Source organism: Jaculus jaculus, chromosome 3 (genome assembly GCF_020740685.1).
Source record: "Jaculus jaculus isolate mJacJac1 chromosome 3, mJacJac1.mat.Y.cur, whole genome shotgun sequence".
Classification (NCBI taxonomy): domain Eukaryota; kingdom Metazoa; phylum Chordata; class Mammalia; order Rodentia; family Dipodidae; genus Jaculus; species Jaculus jaculus.
In genome coordinates this window covers 14,715,493-14,731,425 of record NC_059104.1, presented here as the reverse complement: position 1 = coordinate 14,731,425, position 15,933 = coordinate 14,715,493, and the positions used below count along the sequence as shown (strand labels likewise).

The window sequence follows — 15,933 nt, the reverse complement described above, 5'->3', positions numbered from 1 at the left end:
ACTGCCGTGCCTGGCTTTACCTGGGTTCTGACGATCCAAACTCACATATTCACACTTGTGAGGAAAGTGCCTGACCCACTGAGCTGTCTCCCCAACCCCAGCGAAGCTCACTTTTGCTAGTCTGTGTGGCAGTTCTATAAAACCATTTGACACTAAAGATTAAGGAGAGACATTTATCATGTTAAAGGATTTGCTTTAAACTGGTTTTTTTCCCCCAAAAATGGAAGCAGTATTTTATTGGTACCCTTTGTCTTTCATTGAATTGTATTTTTATTTTAGGATTAAAAAAAAAAAAAAAAACAGCAGAGGCTGGGGTAATGGCTCAGCAGTTAAAAGTACTTGCTTGTACAACCTGACTACCTGGGTTCATTTCCCCAATACTGTCATAAAGGCAGATGCACAAAGTGGCACATGCATCTGGAGATTGTAGGCAATAGGCCCTGGCATGCTCATTCTCTGTCTTTCTTTTTCTCCCTGGCAAATAAATAAATAAAAACAGTACAATAGGAAACAGTGGCTGAAATTAATGGTCCATCCAGGGAGTCTGCCTGTGAAACCTGGTGTTGCCGTATTATAATCTTTATCATTTCACATCTGGGCTCAAAGGACCTTACAGTAAATACCATCAGCTCTCCTTACCTGGAGGGGCAATTCAACTAACCACAGATTGGACATATTTGAAAAAAAAAATAGATTTTATACTGACCATGTGCTGACGTTTTTTTAACCTAATGATTCCCTAAACAGCATAATATCATAACTATGTACATAGTATCTATATTGTGTTAGGTATCTTGGATAAGCCGGGGGTGAGTGCATGTGATAGATAGAGGGTCAGCATTCCAGAGAACGTGTGTAGCTTAGATGTAAACGCTATGCGATAAGGGACTGGAGAAGCTGAGCATTTCAGCATCAGATGGGGGTCCCAAAACCAATGCCCATGCATAGCATGGGATGGTTCACTGATTCATTCATTCAGTCTTTTTAAAATTTAATTTAATTTACTTATGTATTTGAGGGGGGGGGGAGAATGGGCACGCCAGGGCCTCCAGCCACTGCAAACGAACTCCAGATGCTTGCGACCCCTTGTGCATCTGGCCTACATGGGTCCTGGTGAGTCGAACCAGGATCCCTTTGCTTTGCAGGCAGATGCCTTAGTTGCTCAGCCAGCTCTCCAGCCCCATTCATTCAGTCTTTTAACTCGAATTATAAACTGAAAAGGGACCAGAAATATAACACAAACTATAGTGCCTCAGCACTCAAGTGCTGGGGAGGCTTGCGGAGTGCCAGGAAATGCAGAGTTAACTGAACAGCACACAGTCCTCTTGAGGAGGACAGCTGCCACCCAGAAAGGGACAGCTGTCCCTGCCTTGTGATGATCCAGGTGGCTTACAGACAGAACACGGATGGGATTTTTGAAGTGAATTTTCCCAATTTCCTAATCCTGGCAATCCATTAAAATATTTTTAAACCTCGGAGTCCTAAAAAAAGCCCATCAGAGGATTCATGCAACCGGTGGACAGCCACGTTTAACCTTTGAAATAGATCAACATTGCAGAAAGCCCGCACCGCGGACACGAAAAGTAACCACGTGTACCGCAGCATTCGCTGTAGAGATCATGGGAGCAGAGTGAATTCGTAAACTGTGTTAGGCAGCCCTGGAAGACCTCATTCACAGTGCCTTGGTGATTCCCATGTGAGTCCGTGCTGATAATGCATCTATCTCCCCTCCTTGTGTGTTCACTCCAGATACTGGAGTCTCTCAGGCTACATTGTGGAACATACTTTCTGCTTTTCCTCATGTCCAGCATGGACACCTTACTGTTCATAACACTCTATATAGCTAGTGTTCTTAATGCCTTTGAGTTGCTGGCCCATCTACCAGAAACCTCACCTCTCAGGATGGCCTCATCTGATGCACTGACCAAACACTTCTGTTTGCTGAGTGCTTTTTTTTTTGAGGTAGGCTTTCACTCTAGCTCAGGCTGACCTGGAATTCACTATTTAGTCTCAGGGTGGCCGCGAACTCACGGCGATCCTCCTACCTCTGCCTCCCAAGTGCTGGGGTTAAAGGCATGTTGCCACCACGCCTGGCCGCTTCTTACATTTTCTGCTAGACTCATGCATGTTTCCCGCTGCTTACCATCCACTGCTACTTGGATATTTACATGACATTTGCACACGTTAGACCCCCTAATAACTTCCTTGTCTCACTTCTTCTTTTTTGCACTATTGAGGATTGCACTCGGGTCCACTACTGGGTTACAGTGCCTCACTCAGCCCCATTCTTTCTTCTCAGCATTCTCATGGGCTCGTTCCAGTCATTTGGCTAATGACTCAAGTACCTTGAAGCCCAGCTTGGGTTTTCTCTTCCCATTGCTACCACACCCAGTCCACTGCCAGTCTGTTCTCTCTGGCTCCACGTACCTCCTAAGCCTGAGCGATTTTTAATCGCGTCTGCCTTGACCACCCAGTGGCCAGCATGGCATCTCAAATGGCCTGTCACAGTTACCGTAGGAGCTCTGGCTTTTTCTGCTCCCTCCCCGCTCCACGCAATGCTGCTTTCAAAGCGTAAACGCCAGCGTGTCACTTTCCAGTCGCTTTCTCTTTCATTCATGAAGTCCAAAGACCCTCACGTGCCCCGCTGTATCTCTGGCCCCACTCTTTCCTAACCACGGTCCTCCAGAAACACGAGCCCCCTCGCTCTGCAGAGCCTGCACACTAGCTTTCCCCCTTCTCTGGATGATCTTCCTACGGGTCACTGCAAGCCTTGGCTCTCCACTTGGTCTTGTCCTTGCTGAAGTGTCACACGTTGACTCATTAAAATCACCTCCGGGGCTCTTGGGGATACGAACCTGCCTGAGCCGAACTCCTGACCTGCAGGATGTAGCTGTTCTCTACCTTTTCATAAATCTATACTTTTACTAGAACACATCCATAAGTGACGTCAGCTCTTTCTGTGTCTCTCCATTAGCTTGTTGGACCACTATAATTCCCAGAAGTATGGTCGTAGACTGATGCCAGTGTTTGATGAAGTTGTCCCTGGCATGCTGTGCTATGAACAAGGACACTATGATGAGATGATTTCCTATGAAGGAAAATTCATTCACTTTAGAAGTCTTATTTTATTGTAAGGTTATTGCCTTCTTAATTTCTCAATGATCATAATATCCCCTTCTTTTTATTTATTTATTTATTTATTTATTTATTTATTTTTGGTTTTTCGAGGTAGGGTCTCACTCTGGCTCAGGCTGACCTGGAATTAACTATGTCTTCTCAGGGTGGCCTCGAACTCTTAGAGATCCTCCTACCTCTGCCTCCCGAGTGCTGGGATTAAAGGCGTGCGCCACCACGCCCGGCTTATTTTTTTATTTTTATTTTTATTTTTTATGTTTTCTGAGGTAGGCTCTCACACTAGCTCAGGCTGACCTGGAATTCACTATGTAGTCTCAGGGTGGCCTCAAACTCGTGGCAATCCTCCTGCCTCTGCCACCAGAATGCTGAGATTAAAGGCGTGCGCCACCATGGCCGGCTAATCTCCCCTTCTTTTTTTTATATATTTTTAAAATTTTATTTATTTATTTATTTATGTGAGAACGACAGACACAGAGAGAAAGACAGATAGAGGGAGAGAGAGAATGGGCATGCCAGGGCTTCCAGCTTCTGCAAACGAACTCCAGACGCGTGCACCCCCTTGTGCATCTGGCTAACGTGGGACCTGGGGAACTGAGCCTCGAACCGGGTTCCTTAGGCTTCACAGGCAAGCGCTTAACCGCTAAGCCATCTCTCCAGCCCTCCCCTTCTTTTATAAAGTGATTTTCTTAGAGGAGGGTGTTGTTATTCAGTAAGGGAATACGGGCTATCCCATATCAGTTTCCTACCCTTCCTACTAAGTTTCCTTCCCCCATAAAACACTAAGGCAGGGACCTACCATCTATTCTACTGAGACTTTAACACTGAAACCTCTTCTTGGTTGCCACATATACTGGGAGGGTTTTGTTATGAAAAAGTCACCCTTAGTCTAAAAATCACCTAGAAGTTCCTTCAACATTTCTCTGTGAGCAAGTAAGAGCAGGTGGGCCCCTCAGATTAGTGAATCTCCACTGAGAGTCAGATAAACCCCGTCTTCACAGAGGCCTTGAGACTTTGAATGTGTTTGTGTCAATGCATAGGAAGAAGGTCCCTAAAAAGCCTGGGGTCGTTGTCAGACATTACCAAGGTCGCGCTGTGGCAGAGGGCACAACCCTTGGACTGTGGTGACCAGGTTGGTATTGAAGGGGCCACGCCCACAGTGAACTGCATCTGTTTCACCGTTTGCCCATGAACTGACCTCAGACGAGGTAGCACATTTCTTCCACTTGGTTTGATTCAATATCTTCTAGCTCAAAGACTCTAGTAAAGGGTGTATTATTGTTCCTTCTCATTGTCGCAACCATGAATAAAACTGATATTCTGAGAAGAGATCCTCCCGCAGAGCACCCAACCCTTTGGGGATCCAGAGAGTGAGGAGATGTCACGTTTATTTGCAGTCAGGCTTAACCTCAGCCCTCCTGCTTGACCAACCAGAATTTGAGGTATGTGACCAACAATACCATTTCCTTATGAATTGAGGTCATATACCCACACCGAATATTGAGCTTTGCAGAAGATGAAATATTTCCAAGGGATAAAGGAAAAGAAAACCCCTCTGAGACCAGGTTAAAGCAAAACAAAGTGGTCAGCTTCAACTCTAGAACTGTTTTCATTTAAATCACTATCCTCTTCCATGAGCATTTCTTGTTCTTCAAAAAGAGAATAAAATTGCAGCTAATTTGTGACTGAAAGAGTGATATATACTGCTTCAGGTACATTAATAATCATTTTTAATATAAAAAGCTCACCCCGTGATGCAGTATAGTTTTCCTTTTATTAAAAGCCCGTGCAGCCGGGCATGGTGGTGCACACCTTTAATCTCAGCCCTTGGGAGGCAGAGGTAGGTGGATCGCCGTGAGTTTTGGGCCACCCTGAGACTCCATAGTGAATTCCAGGGCAGCCTGAGCTAGAGTGAGGCCCTGCCTCAAAAAAAAACAAAAAAGAAAAAAAGAAAAAGCCCCCAAAGCCTGTGCAGTTCCCTTCATGAAGAAATATTTCAAGTGTGCCTAGCCCTGAGGAAAACCATTAATGACACCAAAGAGACCATTTCCACACCCGCCGTGAAACTCAGCCCTGACCCAGATGCTTGGGATCTAAAATTAATCAGCTGCAGCCTCCTTTTGAGAGCGTTAATTCACAGGGCCTAGCTTCCATTCCCACCAGGTGCTTCTGTTAACAGAAGCTGTGATAGATGGAAAAGGTTGGGATAATAGAATTCTTAATGACGAAGTCTAGTCAGACCAGTATGTTTTGAACGATCTATAAATCCAAAAACAAATTTTACTTCCTTCGAGACTTCAAAACACTTAATTATTCTCCAAAGAATCATTTAGTGGCTGTCATCATGTTCCAAGCACTACTATATCTGGTGCCTAAAGAAGAGACAGGAACCTTCTTTCCACAGTGTTTTCAGTTTTATGGGGGAAGCAGATAACATCAGTAACAAAGGGTTAAACTGATGAATCACCAAGTAGACAAACCAGTTTGTCCTCACATGTGATCTTGACTTGGATTTGCAAACATAAGCAACATTTTGGATTAGCTGTTTCTTGTGGCTGTGTTTAAGAAAAGTGAACTTAAAGATCAACCAATCAGAAGTCCCTACCAAACCCATAATGAATGTCTATTGGCTTTCTGATAGTGAGGACCAAAGAGGTAAGTATAATTGTAACCAATCAAGAAGTTGATTCACTGCTATGTCCCATTTTTTTTTAAAGCCTTCCCCCTCTTAAGGCTATTATAGTTATTTGAGAGAGTGAGAAAGGCAGAGAGCAAGGGAGACAGAGGAGAGAGAGAATATGGGTGCTACAGAGCCTCTAGACACTGGAAATGAACTCCAGATGCATGATGTACCTCATGCATCTGGCTGTATGTGAGTACTGGGGAATTGAACCTGGGTTCTTAGGTTTGGCAGGCAAGTGCCTTAACCACTGAGCAATCTCTCCAGCCCACTCCCCCCCCCCCAACCTTTTTAAAACCCCAATGGAGTTCCTTATCCACTTCTGATTGAGAACTGCCCAATTCATGAATTACTGTTTGCTTAAGTAAACTATTTAAAATTTAGCCGTCACTCCGTCTGTTTTTGACAAAAGCAAACTAAGAAAATAATCATTAAAAAATCAAAACAGTCCTAATCCTTCATGAAATATTGAGCATCCCCAGTGAGATCAGCATGTCATGAAAGCAAGCTAGTTTCTTGACCTTTAAATAGACCAATAAACAAACAATCAGATAGAAATTGCCCCCTTCCTTCCACACACAAAAATATATTCACTAGTTCCCACCTCTAGTACTGATGGGAAAGGCATAAACAAGATACTCCAGTGGCAACAGTCTCACTGGGGAAGGCTTTGTAGGGAAAGGATGTCTCAAATGCTTTCTCCAAAGCATTACTTTTTGGGGCTGACAGTTGAAGGAGAAGGAGACAGCTATGTAGAGAGACAGAGGGCTTTCCAGGTACAGAGAAAAGATAGTACCAAGCCTTTTGGCTGGAAGTATTTACCAAGTCCTGAAAACGAGGCCTGAGACAAAGAATGAGAGAAAGAGAAAGATGGCCAGGTGTGGTGACGCACGCCGGTAGGATGTTGCTGAAGAGGCAGAGGCAGGAGGATCAGGAGAGAAAGAGAAAGATAGAAAGAGAGAGAGAGAGAGAGAGAGAGAGAGAGTTATCCTTTTTTTTTTTTCCTTAGTGCTCAGGTTTGAATGGAGCCCCTGATTTGTGTTAGGAGGCCATCCTGTCGGGAGAGTAGTGGGAGACATCAGGATCGGAAGTCAGTTTGGGGATTTTTTTTTTTTAAGTGCTGAGCTCTCTCTCCAGCCCTAGTTTTTTTATTTTTTTTTCCTCAATTTTTGTTAACATTGTCCATGATTATAAAAAGTATCCCATGGTAATACCCTCCCCCCCATACTTTCCCCATTGAAATTCCATTCTCCATCATATCCCCTCCCCATCTCAATCAGTCTCTCTTTTATTTTGATGTCATGATCTTTTCCTCCTCTTGTGATGGTCTTGTGTAGGTAGTGTCAGGCACTATGAGGTCATGGATATCCAGGCCATTTTATGTCTGGAGGGAGCACATTGTAAGGAGTCCTACCCTTCCCTTGGCTCTTACTTTCTTTTCGCCACCTCTTCCACATTAGACCCTGAGCCTTGAATGGTGTGATTGAGATGTTACTTGGTACTCTAGTCACTTCTTTCCAGAACCATGATACCTTCTGAGTCGTTCCAAGGTCACTGCCATCTGAAAAGAGAAGATTCTCTACGCAAAGTGAGAGTAGCATTAATATAAGGGTATGAATATTAAGAGAAGTGCTTATGAGGCAGTTTGATAAGCATAGTATATACACTTACCCAGACATCAGCAGATGTTACACCCCTAGAGACCATGACTAATCCTGTTTTAAGTTTTTAGTATCAGAGATGTAGTCCCTCCCTTGGAACAGGCCTCCAGTCCAATTGGAGGGCAGTTGGTTTCCACCATGACAGATGTGCCACTGTTGCACCTGGTGGCTCATTTGGCCTGGCTAGCCAATTATAAGGCTTGCAGTGTCCACTGTTGAGTATCTTCACTGGTGATTTCTCTTTCTCCCATTGAACTGCATGTAAAATGGCTTCTTCCAGCTTTCTGTCAGCTGGTCTACATGGAGGAGGTTATCAGCTCAGCTCCCGCAGGATTTCTCAGTGGCCTTGCAGCCCAAGTGTGTGGAGTCTTCAGCAATAGGGTCTTACCATCGATTTCTGGTGGGAAACCAAGGGCCTCAGCAATGGCCTATAATGTTTTGGGGGCATCAGGGACCTCTCTGGCCAACAACTCACTGGAGGTATCCAGTTTGGGGATCTTTGCATCTTTCAAGTCACTGGTTATGCCTCCTGGCTGGGGTGGTGGTGGCAGATGCAGGGATGTGTGTGTAGATTTAAAGTCTCCTTTGTGTATACATGAGAGATGGTTGTGTGATCTCTGTTCTGTAGAGTAAGTTTTGAAATCTTTCCATCTAAAACCTTTTTAAAACCTATATTGGAGATAGGATTATGAGAAAGTGAAGCTGTGGTGAGTTGCTAAAAAGATGTATACAGTGTGCTGGAGAGATGGCTTAGTGGTTAAGGCATCTGCCTGTGAAGTCGACGGACCCAGGTTCAGTTCCCCAGTCAGGACCTGTGTAAGCCTGGTGCACAAGGTGGTGCGTGCATCTGGAGTTTTTTTTGCAGTGGCTAGAGGCCCCAGTGTGCCCATTCTTTCTCTCAAATAATTATTTTTTGGGCTGGAGAGATGGCTTAGCAGTTAAGCACTTGCCTGTGAAGCCTAAGGACCCCGGTTCAAGGCTCGGTTCCCCAGGTCCCACGTTAGCCAGATGCACAAGGGGGCGCACGCGTCTGGAGTTCGTTTGCAGATTCTCTCTCTCTCCCTCTATCTGTCTTTCTCTCTGTGTCTGTTGCTCTCAAATAAATAAATAAAAAATGAACAACAACAACAAAAAAGAAGTATTACAAGATACAAACACATGAAAAGGAGAATCTAGGAATTTGTGTATGGCGATTACAATAAATAAATAAAATTTTAAAAGAAGATCCAAATTCTTCTCCCAAGTAGTCCCATGTCATTTTAGTTTTGCTGAAGTCTGTATTGGCAGTCCAAATACCATCTTGGTCAGTACTTTAAGTTCCTATTTGTTTTATATAGACATTTCTTCTTTTCATTAAGTTCATCTTGGTTTACATTCTTCTCAGAGGATTATTTATTTCATCAAGGTTTTAAATTCTATCTCCCCCAAAATTTATGTTACTGTTGTAAGTCAATTTTCTCTCTAAATATTATTATTAAATGGATATTTTATACTTTGCTTACCTCTTGCTTTTGAAATTTGATTTGCCAGACATGTGTGTCTGTTTTATATGAAACATTTGTGCTTGGTATCACTGCCTAACTTAGGTCTCATTATTTTCTCCTCCCCTTTGCCTCCTCACCAATCAACTTTGTCCAATATTGTGCCGTATTTCTTGGTAGAAACATGGGAAGGTAACTCAATTCTTGCCTTTAGAGTGTTATCAATTATCAAAAGAAACAAAGTCATGCAAAAATTAATAATTAACATATTAAACTGGCATTATTAGTAGAACAGGGATTTTTTTTCCTTTTAGAAAAGATACCACTGTGGTAACTGCAACGTTCACCAAAAACTGTCATGGAAGAAAGCTTTGTGTTCTATGTGTATTTGAGCTAAGAGGATAGACTGATCTTCATGGGCCTTGGAAGAGGTTGAGGAATACATCTTAGGACTCTATTTCTAGAAGCTCCCTCAGTGATGTAGACACATGGCCAAATTTAGAAAACATCTCATCACATACTGTTAAAACTGTTTATATTACATACATCTACTCCATGTCCCTAAAGGTCTTACTGGATGTTTTCATTTGTCTTGCAAAGTTCCAATAAGGCACAAAGCTATGTTAACTCATAGATAACATTTTCCAAGTCAGGATTAAAAAAAAAAAAAATAACAACCACCTACCCACACCCTTTTATTTCTTTTTTTTTTTAATTTTATTTTTATTTATTTATTAGAGTCAGAGGGAGAGAGAGTGTAAATGGGCATGCCAGGGTCTGTAGCCACTGCAAATGAACTCCAGATGCATGTGCCACCATGTGCATCTGGCTTACGTGGGACCTGGAGAATTGAACCTGGGTCCTTAGGCTTCGCAAGGCGTGCCCCTTTACCTCTAAGCCATCTCTCCAGTCCCCCTTTCATTTCTTATTCTTGTATCCATTGGGACTATGGTATCCAATAACCCAGCAGCCTGTAAGTCACTGACGCTTCACTATAAGCTGGGTGATACCAGTCCCAGTTACTGCCAGTTTGAAATGTTATAGTGTCATGTTATTGACAGAGAGCAATCAGTCTGTGAAAACATGGAAATGCATGAGTGAATGGCATTTGCTTACTAGTAAGGGAGAAAGATCTGGAGAAAATATCACAGCCCTTACCAAATATTCAGAGTAGGTGCTCTCTATAAAAAACAGGCAGATGTATGAGAGCTGTATACATCTTTGTTCAATAACAGAAGGCAGCCTGTAAATATACCTTGAGGACTCAGAGTTCTCATCTCAGAAACTGCTCCATATGCCTGGGACTGATCGCTGGCTTTAAGAGTCCTTTAAAGTTCTTTCTATACCAGCAGAACTTTCTATACCAAATATAGTGCCATGCAGAGCTAATCACTAAAGTGACCAATCCTAGCCTGAAAGGACAGGTTTTTCTCTGGTGTTAGTGTCAAACTGTTTTGTTGCCCTGAAATTAGTAACTGTAACACATGGGGAATTGTTAGTTTGTGTCTGAGCTTACCATGTCCTTCCTAACAGCACACTTGTTTTATTTCACTCATGATTGGAATTCTTGTTATAGGTTATTAGATATCAAAATGAGCTGGAGCCTGCCCCGTTCTAATCTTTATCAAACACCAGGTCTGGTCCGTGTGACCACAGGGCACACATTAGAAATGTGGTTCATCCATGGTGGAGAACACAGCAGAGGTACAGTTTGGGAATCTGCAAGAAACAAACAAGAAAACCAGTTTAAGGCAGCTAAATCTCACAGCGCTCGTGGAGTGGTGGTACAAGTTGAATCCTGAACTCTTCAACTCTGGAATTCTGTGAATTTTAAGACGTGACTCACACCAGCATTTAAGGTATAGAACAGAGTTTAACTGTATAACATACTTAGTCATAACTTTCCATTCACGGTCTCCAAGGAAACCAACAAAATATATCTGGATAGATTAAGATTTGATCTCACTTATAAATGGCTGCTTTATATTACAAGAACCAAAGAACTATTATTTGTCAAACTTCCATATTAAACATCTGCCAAGATATCTCATTAGGTTTTCTTAGTAATAATGACTCAGTACATAAGATAAACCATGGAACCCTGTCAGATTTTATCCACACTAAATAATTGAGACACTCATTTCCGCTCCTTTGTTTGATCTCTCAAATCCAGATTGTAATTTCAGAAAGTGATTGATTTTTTTTGAGCAATTTCTCTTTCTCCTTGAAAGATTTATAAATTGCTTTAGGTAACTTTGTATTAGCCAGTCTAAGACTTTTGTGCAGCCATATAATGAATCACATTTTTAATGAAAACGATGGCGTATTAATTGGTAATTTGGGCATGAGTGTTCTTCCTAATTACTTATTAACCTTTAAATCAGATATACACCAGGGAACAGAGCAAGATTCATGTCTTTGAGTATCTCAAAGTTTTTTTTTCAAGGTGCTTTTTATAAAAAGAATCCAGTGAAACTGTGTTTTTTTTTTTTTCTTTTTTCCTCCAGAGGAAACTTTTTATATTAGGAGCTAAGGGGTATGAAACTTAATCCACTAATATACTGGGAAGGTTTCAGTGTACCTATTCTTGGCACTTGGGTGACTCATCATTAATAGAAATACAATTGGATAAGACAGCAGAGAAGATGCTAGCAAATTTCTCCTTTGATTTTGCATCTGGTTGCCAAGGGTTTGGAAAAGAGGAAAATTATTATTAACTGGCATGGTCTATCTGGACATCTTAATGTGCACTAGAAAATGAAGAAGGCTAGTTCCATAGACGATTTCTTGAATTTTGGCCCAAAACCTTGTGATGACATGAACTGAGTTGAAAAAGTTAAGCAGATAAGTTGTGATGTGACCCCGACTCAGTGTCATTTTAAATAGTAGGTCCATTTAAACAGTTGGACGTAAACCAGATGAAGAGTCAGGTAAGTGGATTTCAGAAGACAAGCGCGTAACTTCATTTTCTCTGACGGGAAAGGGCATCCGCTCTGGGGCCCTGTCTCTATCTGAGTTCCTGTGTGGGGCTTTCTGTCACGCAGTACTATTGAATAAGAGTCACCATTTGAAGGTCAGTGTTGCTTTTTTATTTTTTGTTTTTAATGGAGATGTATTTTCTGTCTATGCTCACCTCTGGGCCTTGGCCCTGTTGACTTTCTTAGCTTCTACCCCTGTCTTCATTCATATTGTAATGGGCACTTGTTGAGGGCCTGATGCGTACCAGTTTCTGTCGTTGGCATGCAAGCTGTGTACCACGCACTGGTGACTTCCTCCCCGTACCTGTTACAGTGTGAAGGAAGGGGTGCACATCATTCCTCCTATGTATGCTGAAAGAGCAGTGTAGGAGCCCAAGGCCAGGTGCATTGTGAGCCCCTGAAGCAGAAGCGTAGAGACATGCATGTGGAGACATTCTATAGAATGCAGTCAAACTCACTGGCCCACGGCAGCACACTCTTCACGATCTCCCATGTTCATTATGGGAGAGAGGTACGCATAGGCATCCTATCCTTCTGTGGTATGGAATGGGCATTGTGAAGCGAGGGCTTGGAGCGTGCCTGGCTGGTCTGGGAAGAGAGCAGGAGGAAAGGAGAATGTGAGGAATGAGAAGAGCAGGACAGTCATTGCGCTCACCTGAATAATTCAAGTGACTCCAATTTTCCAAGTGTGAGCGTTAATGGCTTCTGTCACTAGATCCTAGCTACCTTTTCTGTTTTAGTTTTTTTCCCCATTCTCCCTATAAAATTCCTTCCTCTCATCAGCTGAATAAAATGCAGAGATTACAAATATGGGCAGTGTTAAAGGGAACTTTGCAGTCTCATAGAATTACAGACATGTGCACTCACATAGAACGATACACTCAGAGAAAGGATTGATTTTCACTTCGGAGGACAATTCGTAAGTGTATAGTAGATCCTCAAATGTTCATGTTAGTCCAGCCATTTCATTTTTAGGTATTTATCATGAAGAAATGTTTATATACATGTACAAAAAGCATATACATATGGATGTTCATGTCTGTAGGACAAGTGATAGTGGAAAAAGTCTCAAAGCTATCCAATAACATAATCTAGGGAAGGGATGGTCATATGAACTGCGGTTCATCAATACTGTGAAATACGATATGACATCTCAAGAATTTACGATATTTGTCTACCTGTCTACCATTTATAGCAAAAATGTACACATCTGGCCTGGAAAAAAAAAAAAGTTGCCAAAGTAGGATTTTTAGTAGGAATGAAAAACTTGCTACAATATTTTGTATACTACTAACTGTTTTTTTTTTTAATGTAGAAATGTATTTGTATAGCTACATAGTAATATGCTAATCATTTACAGTAGCTAAGCTATAATAGATCCAGCAGTCATGCAGCAATTAACCATACTAATTAGACCAGTGAACAGTCACTCAGGGCCCAGGTTCCTTCCCTGTCCTTGGTCTGCCATGATTTAGGCCCAAGGGCATTAGCATTACTAGGTCAGGTTTGTATTATTTCTACAGCCAAATTCTAACCAACCTTAAAGGAAAATCTATGGAAGAGGCCCACTCCTTATCTTAAAAGCTTCGTCGTGTAGATTCTCTGTATCATGTTTCCTCATATTCTGCTAGTGAAAACTTAGCCAAATATTCCCCCTTTCTAGCATTTGAGGTGGGGGTGGAAATTCAGTCCCTAGCAAGGCGTTTACATATCCAACCACAGATCTGGTGTGATAGGAGCTAAAAGAGGATGCGTTTTTTGGTAGACTGCTGAGTGTCACTTCTCTCGTCAATGAAAACACAGGGGCACATGCAGCTTTATCTTAAGCTAAAGTGAAGATGACGCAGGATATCAAGGGAGAACTTTACTGAATTATTCTTTTTCAAAATAAAATTTTTATTTAATCATTTGCAAAGAGAGAGAGAGAGAGAGAAGGGAGGTAGACAGAGAGAATGGACACATCAGGGCCTCCAGCCACTGCAGATGAACTCCAGGTGCACGTGCCACCATGCACATCTGGGTTTACATGGGTGCTGGATAATCAAACTCAGATTGTCAGAATTCTTTAATTCTTTCACATGATTAGATGAGATTATGGCTAAGTCACCTGTTTATGCTTTTGTTTAATTCAGAGTGGGCACTAGCTCCATGCAGCCCATGTGACCACCCAGTTGCCCTCATAACTCTTGGAAAATGGCTTTTCTCTTCCTCTATTCTCCATGTTAACCACCTTCCATGTTAACTACCATTGAACTGCTCCAAAACCAGACTGCTCCACACTCACTAGATGGTCAGCATTAGGAAATCAGTTTGGTGGCTGGAGAGATGGTTTAGTGCTTGAGGCATTTGCCTGCGAAGTCTAAGGACCCATGTTCCTCTCTCCAGATCCCACATATGCCAGATGCACAAAAGAGAGACAAGCACAAGGTCACCCATGCCCACAAGGTGGCGCAAGAATCTGGAGTTTGATTGCAGTGGCTGAAGCCCTGGTGCGCCAATTCTCTCTCTCTCTCTGTCTCTCTCTCTCTCTCTCTTTCGTATGTTCTCTCTAGGAAAAATAGAGGAAAAATTTCAAATGTCAGGTTGCCATTAATCTTTTCCTCTCAGTAGCATTTTCTGATTTACTCATTCTACATTGGGCATTCTTGACAATGATAGAATGGGCAATGGGAGCATTAAGATCAGATACCCACTGACATTAGCTCCCTCCGTCAGAGACACTTATCTAATTGGCTAGGGAAGGCATCTTTGTCAGGATGGCTCAGTGACAGTGGCAGCTGATGTGCCCAAGTTAGTAGTAAATCTGTTAAGCTAACTAAGTAGGACTTCTGAACAGAGGGACGGACTAGGATGAGAGGCTTCAGTGAAGGTTCCTTAATGAGATGAGACTGAGAATTGGGCCCCAGGCATGAGAGATGTTTGAGTAACCGTAAAGATATTACCATGTTATCAAGGGGATTTAATTTAAAATATCATTAAAATGCAGACCCTGATTTTACGGATGAGGAAAACAAGGCAGAGAATGCTATCACTGATGATTCAGGACCACGTAGGCAAGTCAGAGGAGTTGGGTCCGGATCATATAGCTCTGGAGCTCTCTGATTTCTAGTGACCTCATGACTTGGAGCTTTGGAGCTTTTCTGATAGGAAGAAAACCAGTAACATTGTAATGGGCCTGGACTGTGGAGAGGCCAGGAGCATAAAGCAGGCCAAATGACAGGATGCTATTCTGTAGGCTTTTAGGTTGAGGTCACCCTGGTGTCTGAGGTGTTCTGGTGAAGGAAGATTGAGTTACCTGCAGGAAGTGCTATATCAAACTTCACTGGCCACTGCACTCTCCCCCATACCCTGGGAGAAGAAACCCTACAAGTCTATCCAGATCCCTGGCCCAGTTTCACAAACCCGTTTTGAGTAAGGCTGTAGCTGGAAGAAAACACACCAGCCTGTATTAGTTCCTCAGTAGCATTGTTGCCGGAGAGTCCGGAGTCTTCCTGTCTCATGAGCGCTGGTCACTGCCGGTCACTTGTGGTCACTAGAAACAAGGGCAGGCCGCCTCGTCCTGTTTCCAGAATTCAATGGTCTCACACAGTAAGCTGTGCTCTTTTCAGACTTCTGCTGGTTGGGCTTGTTCTCATTGCCCCTGAACAGCTCTTAAAGCTCCTCACCAGGGGCTGGAGAGATGGCTTAGCAGTTAAGGTGTTTGCCTGCGAAGCCTATGGCTCTAGGTTGGATTCCCCAGGACTTACATAAGCCAGATGCACTAAGTGGCGCAGGCATCTGGAGTTTATTTGCAGTAGCTGAAGGCCCTGGCCTGCCCATTCTGTCTCTCGCCCTCCCTCTCTCTCTCTGCCTCTTCCTCACTCTCTCCCTCTCATAAGTAAATAAATAAAATGCCAAAGTTGCTCACAATTTCTCCAGCTCTGCTTTTGCTTACCAGAGCAATTGGAGGTTACAGTTTATTCCTGGTGCCAAGGTCTTCTTCCCTATTTCTTCTCCTCCCA

At 42.8% G+C, this 15,933-nt stretch overlaps 1 protein-coding gene across 6 annotated transcripts in view; it reads left to right on the top strand.

The window, feature by feature from the left end:
- The window catches only part of Mbnl2 (muscleblind like splicing regulator 2), a 193,507-nt gene that overhangs the window by 67,685 nt on the left and 109,889 nt on the right, over positions 1-15,933 (top strand). The gene's annotated exons all lie outside the window — the stretch shown is intronic.